This window comes from Ornithorhynchus anatinus, chromosome 20 (assembly GCF_004115215.2).
Source record: "Ornithorhynchus anatinus isolate Pmale09 chromosome 20, mOrnAna1.pri.v4, whole genome shotgun sequence".
NCBI lineage: Eukaryota > Metazoa > Chordata > Mammalia > Monotremata > Ornithorhynchidae > Ornithorhynchus > Ornithorhynchus anatinus.
Genome location: NC_041747.1, coordinates 11,919,166 through 11,929,977, shown reverse-complemented (window position 1 = coordinate 11,929,977; position 10,812 = coordinate 11,919,166).

Genomic DNA, 10,812 nt, shown 5'->3' with positions numbered 1-10,812 from the left:
GCCAAAATGCCTGAATGGGGGAAAAAAAATGGAAACCTCTCTTGAAAGTTCCAGGTTCGAACAACACCCTCTCCCAGTAGAATTTCTATAGCCCCTCTGAGCGAGGTTGATCTCTGTCATCTCCATTGCACCACGGATGTGTCCGTCACAACAGTGATGTCCTGTCTGTTGGGTTTTTTTTTTTAAATGGTATTTGCTAAGTTCTTACTCTGTGCCAGACACTGAACTACTACTACTACTACTAATGTTGGTATTTGTTAAGCGCTTACAATGTGCAGAGCACTGTTCTAAGCGCTGGGGTAGATACAGGGTAATCAGGTTGTCCCACATGAGGCTCACAGCTATTCCCCATTTTACAGATGAGGTAACTGAGGCACAGAGAAGTGAAGTGACTTGCCCGCAGTCACCCAGCTGACAAGTGGCAGAGCCAGGATTCGGTTACCTCATCTGTAAAATGGGGATTAATACTGTGAGTCCCATGTGGGACATGGACTGTGTCCAACCTGACTAGCTTGTATCTTCTTCAGTGCTTAGTAGAATGCCTGGCACATAAATGCTTAATAAATACCATAAAAAAATCTGTAATATATTTTAACATCTGCTTCTCCCTCTACTTTACTTTAAGCTTTTTGTGGGCAGGGAACGTGTCTGCCAACTCTGTTGTATTGTACTTTCCCAAGTGCTTATTACATCAATTCTGTGCACAGTAAGCACTCAATAAATACCACGGATAGATTGATTAGTACCACAAGACAAGGAAAAGAAAGCAACAGTAAAACCACATCCTGTGGGGTTTTATTTTCACGGCAGTTTCATTTTTATGTTGATTTGGGGATTTATTCGTAGACTACACCGCATAGATAGCACAGGTTTCTCACACTGGAATGTCCTGAAATGTTGGTGCTCAGTCCACAGACATCTGCCTGGAACATAGGAAGCACTTAAATACTATTATTATTATTATTATCACTCTCCACCTTTGCTGATGCTAAATTCAGGCTAAGAGGAGATTCTCCCTCCTACTTGAGCCCTTTGTGGGACCTGCTTATCTTGTTTCTACCCCAGCCTTTTGTATGGGGCTTGGCACATAGTAAGCATTCATGGAATACCATTATTATTACTATTATTCCTTCTTGGCCCTCATGAACTTGGCAAGGATCAATATTGTGGTGGTGCTTCATTCATTCAATAGTATTTATTGAGCGTTTACTATGCGCAGAGCACTGTACTAAGTGCTTGGAATGAACAAGTCGGCAACAGATACAGTCCCTGCCGTTTGACGGGCTTACAGTCTAATCGACTTCAGGCAGAAAGACAGTTCTGCTTCAGGCAGAAACACAGTTTTCTTCATAGCAGGCAAGTTTAGTGTTTGCCTAATATATTGTAAGCGCCTTCAAAATGGGGATGCAATATCTATTCTCTCTCCCACTGAGTGTGTGAGCCCCACATGGGACCTGATTATCGTCTGTCTACTCTAGTGTTAGTATAGTGCTTGGCACACAGTAAGCACTTACCAAATATTATTATTATTACCAACTATTGCATTGTTCACTTCCAATAGTTTAGTTCAATGCCCTTCCTGCAGTAAGCACTTAATAAGTTGGTCGTGGGCAGGGAATGTCTGTTTATTTTAAAATTGTACTCTCCCAGGCCCTTAGTACAGTGCTCTGCACACAGTATGTGCTCAATAAATATGATTGAATGAATAAGTATCATTGATCGATCAGAGTTTATGATCTCTTACAGATGCATATTTATTTAGGAGAGGAAAACCATCTGATTTTATTGAGGTCATGGTCTCTAGCAGGACCCTCGTATTATCCCCTGAAAATGTTGGAATTGGCTCTTTGATCTGGACAGTCTAGGTGGTTGGGCTATTCCAGGCACCTGATAGTAGATAAAGTTAGCTGGGTGGCATGAAGCAGAACAGATTGGACGGACCCAGTGGTGGTGATAAACAGCCCTTCTCAATAATTATCTAGTTTAAACACCATTAACAATTAATGACATACATCACAGAACTTATTGAACCCATTAAAGACTAATTTACTAGCTATAAAAATATGGCATTAAGAATTTATGGATCATTACCTCTTACTCCGGAATGAAATATTGTCAACTGAAACTCTGAGAAACTGTTGAAAACAATTACTCATTAAAAGCACATGAAATTCAATGACATCGTGGTTCAGGAAAAAAAAAAAGAAAGAAATTGAAGGAAGTTTGTAAACGTTTTTGTAGAAAAAGCTTTAACTTTGCTTGGCCCTGAATGGATAAAGATTACAGTTTCCAATAAGATTAAGATCTACAATTAAAGAATTCAAACAAAGTAATTGTAATGTGCAATAAATTCTTCCCCTTTTACTGAGGAAAAAAAATCAGATCACGACTGATAAAAATTCGGATCATGGTCTATTAATCACAGCCAGTTATTTTGGAACACTGTTAAGGGGATTGTAACAATGTTAAAATTAATTAACTAATTCTTCTAAATATTCTATAACTATATTCTAATCTAACAGCTGTTGCAGCCTTGAACATCAGTGTATCAATTTCACTTTAAGGCCGAAACTCAGTGTCAGAACGGAACTAAAATCATTTACCGGAGAGAGAGAAGCTCAATGTGCTAAAACCAGGGGCTCAGGTGAAATCCAATTTTAAGGGCTTCTTTATGGCCACATCTGTCAGTCAGTTATATTTCTTGAGCATTTACTGTGTGCAGAACACTGTACGAAGCTGCTTGAGAGAATACAGCCTAACAATATAACAGACACATTCCCTGCCCACAACAAGCTTACAGTCCAGAGGGGCAGCTTCCGTTCCTTCCCTTCCCATAGTCCCATTTGGTAGTAATAATAATAATGATGATATTTGTTATATGCTTACTATCTGCCAGGCACTGTACTAAGTGCTGGAAGTGGGAATAAAAGCAAATTGGGTTGGATATTGTCCCGGTCCCACTTCAGCCTCACAGTCTTAATCCCTATTTTACAGATGAGGTAATTAGGCACAGAGAAGTGAAGTGCCTTGCCCAAGGTCACACAGCAGACATATGGGATAAGAACCCGTGAGCTTCTGACTCCCGGGCTTGTGCTGTATTCACTAGGCCATGCTGCTTCTCTAGGCCATCATCTCTCCCTCTCATTACCACAGGTGCTGACCTAAAAAAAATCATATTTACTGAGCACTTTCTGTTTTTATAGCACTGTATTAAACACTTGAGAGAGTACAATACAATAGAGTTGGTTATAATGTTCCTTGCCCACAGTGAGCTTAAATTGGATAGATAATATTACTTCGTTTCCTGAGGGGTGATTGAAACTGCTTTCTCTCTAGAAAAGCAGCGAAAAAAATCTTGCTATCAAAGGTTTTTTTTTTGGGGGGGGGGTTTGGGTTGTGTGTGTGTGTGTGTGAGTGTGTGTGTGTGAATAATTGCCTTCTCTGCATCATCTATCTGATCGTCACAAGATTCTGCCATGTTACATGCCTTTTCTACCAGAGGAGTCATCTTCAGGTTGATTTTATTCCTTTGAAAATGACAGGAGACTGCTAGTGTTTCAGAAGATTGCCTTCTTCGTAGCTTACAGACGAATCACTCCCAAACTATTTCATAATGTGTAAAATTGCCATTTTGCCTTCTCCTGACAGCACCCCTGTTCCTGGAGATGTCAGCAGGACAATGCTTCTGCAGAAAGTCGTATAATTACACTGTACCTATTTTCATTCATAATATCCATCAGTTACAGGCTGGCTTTTGAACATCATGTCTTGAAGTTCTCTTGTGTTTTCAAATAAATAGCGCACAAATATCCTAGTCACCTTGGGCTGTGGAGAGAGGGTGTTCCCTATGTATTTATCCTATTTTCTCTGTTATAAAGCCATATTAATTGGGGTCCATGACTAACCGGTAATTCTTAATGGTCAGACATAAATGGGAAGGAAAAAAGAGACTTCACTAAATCTAGCTATTTGTTTTTGCCTTTTTAAAGGCATTCTAATGTCTATTATATTGATATATGCCTTTCTCAGTGCTCAAAATATTAATGCCATTGTTCTAAACAAATACAGACTAATTTAGAGCCAGCATCATTTACCTATATATTCTAATTCATAGAAGAAATTCTTGGATAAGAAACTCCAGGAAATGTGTGATATTGCAGATGCCAGCAGGACAATATTTTTGTAGTATCTGCTGTACCCACACATGTTGAAAAACACAAAAGTATCTTGGGATCAACTTTTCAAGTTGGTCAGATATTACAGATGCAGTCCTGAAAAGCAGCTTGGCCTAGTGGATAGTGTACAGTCCTGGGAGTCAGAAGGACCCAGTTCTAATTCTGGCTCTGCCACTTGTCTGTTGTGTGGTCTTGGGCAAAGACCCTTAATTTCTCTGTGCCTGTTACCTCATCCATAAAATGGGTTTAAAGACTGTGAGCTCCATGTGGGACAGGGACTGTATCCAACAATGTTTAGAACAGCACTTGACATATACTATTATTATTATTGTATTTATCCTAGAGTTTAATACAGTGCTTGACACATAGTAAGTGCTTAACAAATACCACTGTATGACTTTAAGGCTAAGCCACAGAGAACCAGAGAGGGGCTGCTACTTTAGTGGTTCTGATTCACCAGAACTTTTTTTTCCCCCTCATGGTACTTAAGTGCTTACTATATGCCAGACACTGTACTAAGCACTGGGGTAGATGCAAGCTAATCAGGTTGGACACGGTCCCACATGGGGCTCACAGTGTTAATCCCCTTTCACCGACGAGATAACTGAGGCCCGGAGAAGTAAAGTGACTTGCCCAAGGTAGCACAGCAGAGTGGTGGAGCTGGGATTAGAACCCATGACCTTCTGACTCCCAGGCCCATGCTCTATCCATTGCGCCATGCTGCTTCTCAGCATGATTAATGATGGAAGATTCAAAGCGCTAGATATGATTTACATTAATTGTACAATGACTAATTGTACAGTGACTAATGACAGAGATAAATGTCTATAAATATCCTACAGAGTGTAAGCATCTAAGTGTGGGAAATTCTACTTAGCCAAAAAATGAATTTAAGGGAAAAAAATGTTAAAACTAGTGACACCTATTCATAATATTCTCATTTATCATGATTCCTGCATTTCATTTATCTCTTTCATACCCTATCTAACGTTCACACAAGCTGCTTCTTTTATGCAATGTTTTCCTCACTTGTGAAATATTGTTTTTGCAGTTCTTTGTGGGCAGGGAATGTGTCTGCCAACTCTGTTGTAGTGTACTTTTCCCAAACGCTTAGTAGAGTGCTCTACATATAGTAAGCACTAAATTTTTCAATTTTTTTTCTTTTTTCTGAAACTTACCTCTTACATGAAAAGAAATTCATTGCTGTAGGCTGGGGCTACTAGTTGGATTGTGTCTAACGTGATAAACTTGTATCTACCCCTATGCTTAATACAGTGCCTGGCACATAGTAAGCACTTGATAACTACCACAATTGTTAATAGGAACTGTAGATCCACCCCTGGTGGTGAGAGATAATGAAACTCAGACTCAACTTCCAAGGGCTCCTCTTTAGACTGTGAGCACAAGGGACTGTGTCCTATTTGCTTATCCTGTATCTACCTCAGTGCTTAGCACAGTGCTTGTGATGTAACAGGTGCTTATACCTCAATTATTATAACTGTTATTATATAACAGCAGTAATATTAATATCAATATTATAGAAATATAAAGCATTAATAATAATACTGGCATTTGCTAAGTGCTTACTATGTGCCAGGCACTGTACTAAGTGCTAAGGTAGATACAAGCAAATGGAGTTGGACACAGTCCCTGTCCCATGCGGGGCTCACAATTTTAGTCCCCATTTGACAGATGAGGTAACTGAGGCACAGAGAGGTGAAGTGACTTGCCCAAGGGCATCCAGCAGAGCTGAGACTAGAACTCGGGTCCTTCTGACTCCCAGGCCCATGCTCTATCTACTAGACCATGCTGCTTCTTGACTGATTAACCTCAAAACTCCCCTTAGTCCAAAATTCCAGGATTAGCTCTTTGCCTGTTCCACCTCATTCATTCATTCAATAGTATTTATTGAGCGCTTACTATGTGCAGAGCACTGTACTAAGTGTTTGGGATGAACAAGTCGGCAACAGATAGAGACAGTCCCTGCCGTTTGACGGGCTTACAGTCTAATCGGGGGAGACGGACAGACAAGAACAATGGCAATAAACAGCGTCAAGGGGAAGAACATCTCGTAAAAACAATGGCGACTAAATAGAATCAAGGCGATGTACAATTCATTAACAAAATAAATAGGGTAACGAAAATATATACAGTTGAGCGGACGAGTACAGTGCTGTGGGGATGGGAAGGGAGAGGTGGAGGAGCAGAGGGAAAAGGGGAAAATGAGGCTTTAGCTGCGGAGAGGTAAAGGGGGGATGGCAGAGGGAGTAGAGGGGGAAGAGGAGCTCAGTCTGGGAAGGCCTCTTGGAGGAGGTGATTTTTAAGTAGGGTTTTGAAGAGGGAAAGGGAATCAGTTTGGCGGAGGTGAGGAGGGAGGGCGTTCCAGGACCGCGGGAGGACGTGACCCAGGGGTCGACGGCGGGATAGGCGAGACCGAGGGACGGTGAGGAGGTGGGCGGCAGAGGAGCGGAGCACCTCCACCCGCTCTTCATTTCTCCCTGGAAGCTGGTGCCAGACCCCCTCCCCACCGATCCCTCAATACTCAGCCAGCCCTCCTTTTCCATTTCAAACGGATTAAAAAGAAATAAGCATTTACTATGTGCCAAGCAGTCTTCTAATCCTTGGGGCGGGGGGAGTACAAGGTATCAGGTGGGGCTCACAGTCTTAATCCTCATTTTACAGATGAGGTAACCGAAGCACAGAGAAGTTAAGTGACTTCCTCAAGATCATAAAGCAGGCAAGATGCGGAGCTAGAATTAGAACCCAGATCTTCTGACTCTCAGGCCCACGCCTTTTCCACTAGGCCATGCTGCTTCTAATCCATAAGAAAAATACTCCTCAGTATTTCAGCAGTGGAAAACAAAGAAATGAAATGGTTAAATTACTACTTAAAGGAAGAATTAAATTGAAAACATATCTTGCCTTTGTTTGTTCTGAAGCTCTGGTTACTTTGAACTTGGCTAATTGAGTCCATTACTTGAAACCTGGTTTTGAGAAGCTCATGGTGGTATACTATCAGAGCATTTTGCAAAGCTGATGCATCCGCCTCTTAGGACACAAGGGACAAAGCATCCTTGAAGTGCCATTAACTTCATCATTGTGACCTTCATAAGGTACTGGTGCCCTTCTCCACAAATTTCTAGAATTTCCCAGATGAACTGTAGCACAACAATCACATCATCACTCAGGACTTTCCTATCATAAAGATTGCCACAAAGCGTGATTTCCAAATGAAATAAGAACTACCTGGAGATTCAGTGGTCTGGACTCAGTCGATCAATCAGTAGCATTTATTGAGCACTTTACTATGTGTAGAACACTGTACTGTGCATTTGGGAGGGAACAATACCACAGAATTAGCAGACGTGTTCCCCACCCGTAGTTTCCGTCAGTGTCAGACCAGTGGTAAATAGAATACCTTTCAAAAAAAATTCCTACATACCAAGATCTGGTGGTTCTATAATCCCCGCTCTGCCTCTTGCCTGTTGTGTGACCTTAAGTGACTCAATTAACTTCTCTGGGCTTCAGTTTCTTCATCTGTGAAATGGGGATTTAATACCTGTTCTCCCTCTTACTTAGACTCACATGGGACAAGGACTGTGTCTGACTGACTTGTATCTACCCCAGCACTTAGAACAATGCTTGACACATAATAAGTGTGTTTAGCAAATACCATCATTATTATTTTAAGTGCTTAACAAATGTGATGATCTATCCTAGTGTTCAGCCCAATACTTGGCCCTGACAAATACCAGAAATATTATTATTATTATCAAACCATAACATGTTTGCAACTGGAGTACTACGTAAAATTCTCGTCTCCACATTAGAGTGTGGACTCAACAGGGCTGAGAGATTCCGTTGATAATTGTCTTGTGTTCTGATTTCTCCAGCTATTGACTCACTTTTGTTTTTTAAGGAATTTAAAGATACCACAAACCTCACCATCTTCCATCAATCACTGTTTATTACCAATCGATTAGACTTACCAAGCACATACTGTGTGCAGAGCACTTCCCTGAGTGCTTGAGAGAGTACAGTCCAGTAGGGTTTGCACAATCCATAAGTGCAGTAGAGCTGAGGGAGAGGTGAATAAGACTGCTTAGACCGCAAGCCCCATGTGGGACCTGATCATCTTGTATCTATCATCACAGTGCTTAGTACAGTGCTTGGCACATTATGAGCACTTAACAAAAACCACAATTATTATTACTTGTATATTTCATGATGCATAACCATGGATTGTGTGGGTTGGGAACTTGTCAGCTTACTGCTGTCCTGTACTCTCCTAAGCACTTAGTATACACTGCTCTGCACACAGTGCTCAATAAATACCAGTGATTAACTGATGGTTACTTGGAAGTCAGAGAACCAACGTTGATCCTGACAAAAAAAAGAACCTACTTTCTACTTTCTACTACCTCATTCTACTGCCTCATTTTCTGAGAGAAAATGTAGTCATCAGCTTTAAACCCAAGTATAAAACCTAAAACCAAGCCCTATAATAGTCTTTGAAGCAGTACTCAAGTCAAACATCTGTGTCCCAGGCTCTTCATTCTTCTATATCTCCACTTCCTAGCAGGGCATAGTCATGCTGTTACTTTACAGGAGTATTAAAAGTAGTAATCAATAAATATTTAATGGAGAGATTTGTAAGTAAAAAGTGGATATAAGCATTTGATATTTAAAGTTTCAATTCAACGGAGGGTTCTTTGGTAAGCAAGAGGGGATGAATATGAATACAGAGCTATTTTATTTCATGATTGATCTTGTGACAAAATTTATTACATACCATGGTTCATTTGTTATTTGATCATTTACTATGTGTCCAAGTCATTTAGAAGCCTAATTAGAACCGTGTCTTGTTTGCATATCACCAAGGCCCCTGTTGCTAAGATTTCTGAGAGCTTTCTAGTTCAGGTTGAATGAGGACTATTGACTTAGAGACTCTGGAAGTTCCTCATGACACAGATAAAAGGGTGGTTTCAGGTCCTCAGAAAGGATTCCCCTTAAGACTTTTTAGACTGTCAGCAGCCTTATTGTTTTTATGGTATTAAGCCAATCCATGCTTTTTCCTCAAGGCATGGCATTAGACTATTCCCCTCAAGAGGTAGTGTCCTAGCTCCACTGAATTTTGATTTATTTCTTGCCCAGCTGACCTGTGTGTTGTTCATCAGCGAAGCAACAGTGGGGCTTGACACACTCAGTGGAAGAAAATCATTCAGGATTCCACATCCTACTCCATGGAATTATTAAGTACCTTAGGGCTCACTGATTAAGCTAGGCTCTAGGGTCGAAGGGTTCACTAAGTATCCCTAGCAACTGTTTCATCTGAGACATGGTCTCATAATGTTGATATCTGTTAAGCGCTTACTATGTGCAGAGCACTGTTCTAAGCGCTGGGGTAGATACAGGGTCATCAGGTTGTCCCACGTGAGGCTCACAGTCTTAATCCCCATTTTACAGATGAGATAACTGAGGCACAGAGAAGTGAAGTGACTTGCCCACAGTCACACAGCTGACAAGTGGCAGAGCGAGGATTTGAAACCATGACCTCTGACTTCCAAGCCCATGTACTTTCCACTGAGCCACGCTGCTAAATAGAAGAAGGTGACAAGAAGGTATGAGACATTTTGTACCATCATTTCACACGGCCGATGAATTCCATTTTCATCTTGCACTAGAAGCATGAGGTAGAAGATGTCTGTACTTACAAAATACAGGTGAAACACACCCTTGGCTTGCTGCTTCTCTGCCAGATGTCTTTCTTCTAGCAATCCCAAACTCAGGTGAAGGGATTGAAGTTTCATTGGAATGGTGGGAGTTTATAAATCCAAGTCCACAGCAGTGTGGATTGTCTGATTTGGAGGCATATGACTCCAGGGAAGGCTTGAGTATATGAGAAAGACAAATTTTTCTGTTTGCTATTCCTCTGGAGTACTGTGAAGCCTCTTCTTCCTTCTTCCTCCTGGATTTTAGTTGAGCTTTTAGCTCCCTCTTGCCTAACCTGGTCATGTCATTGTCCTCATCAAAGTCTTCCATTGCTCTTAGCCTCCAAAACCACCACAGCTGCCCTCATTTCCTAGACTGGACACTGGACTCAACAACCTAAATCTGGGACTCTCCGCTCTGAAGATCAGAGCTTCAGGAAGTTTACTTTTTTTCTCTCTTTCAGATGCTAAGAGTGGCAAAAGGTAATAGGTGAGCAGCAAGTAAAAGTATGGGTGATTAGATTATTAATCGAATGAAGTCCACCTTTCTGGTTCCATAGTGAGTTGCTAATGATCGGAGAGTTCAGTCATCCTCAAATATATTTTCCCCCTATGCCCATCAGGTTCCTTTCATGGGGGAAAAATGGTTTGAGAAATCTGAGATGGGTCTTCATTGGAGGGGATGATATTAATTAAAAATAAGGCTCCTTCTAATGCAATGGCTCTACCATCTGCTCTGCCAGAGGAACTTCTCTCCTTCTCTCCCTCCCCACCAAAGGTCCACATCCCCTGCTTCAGAATTCCAGCCTTGATTTCCAGTTGAGAGGATCTGTTCTTCCTAAGCTTGCTTTGCAGCCTCGCTGGCAGTTCCCGGCATTGCTGAAGGGGCTTTGATTCCTGCAACCCAGACTCCTGGATGGCTTTCC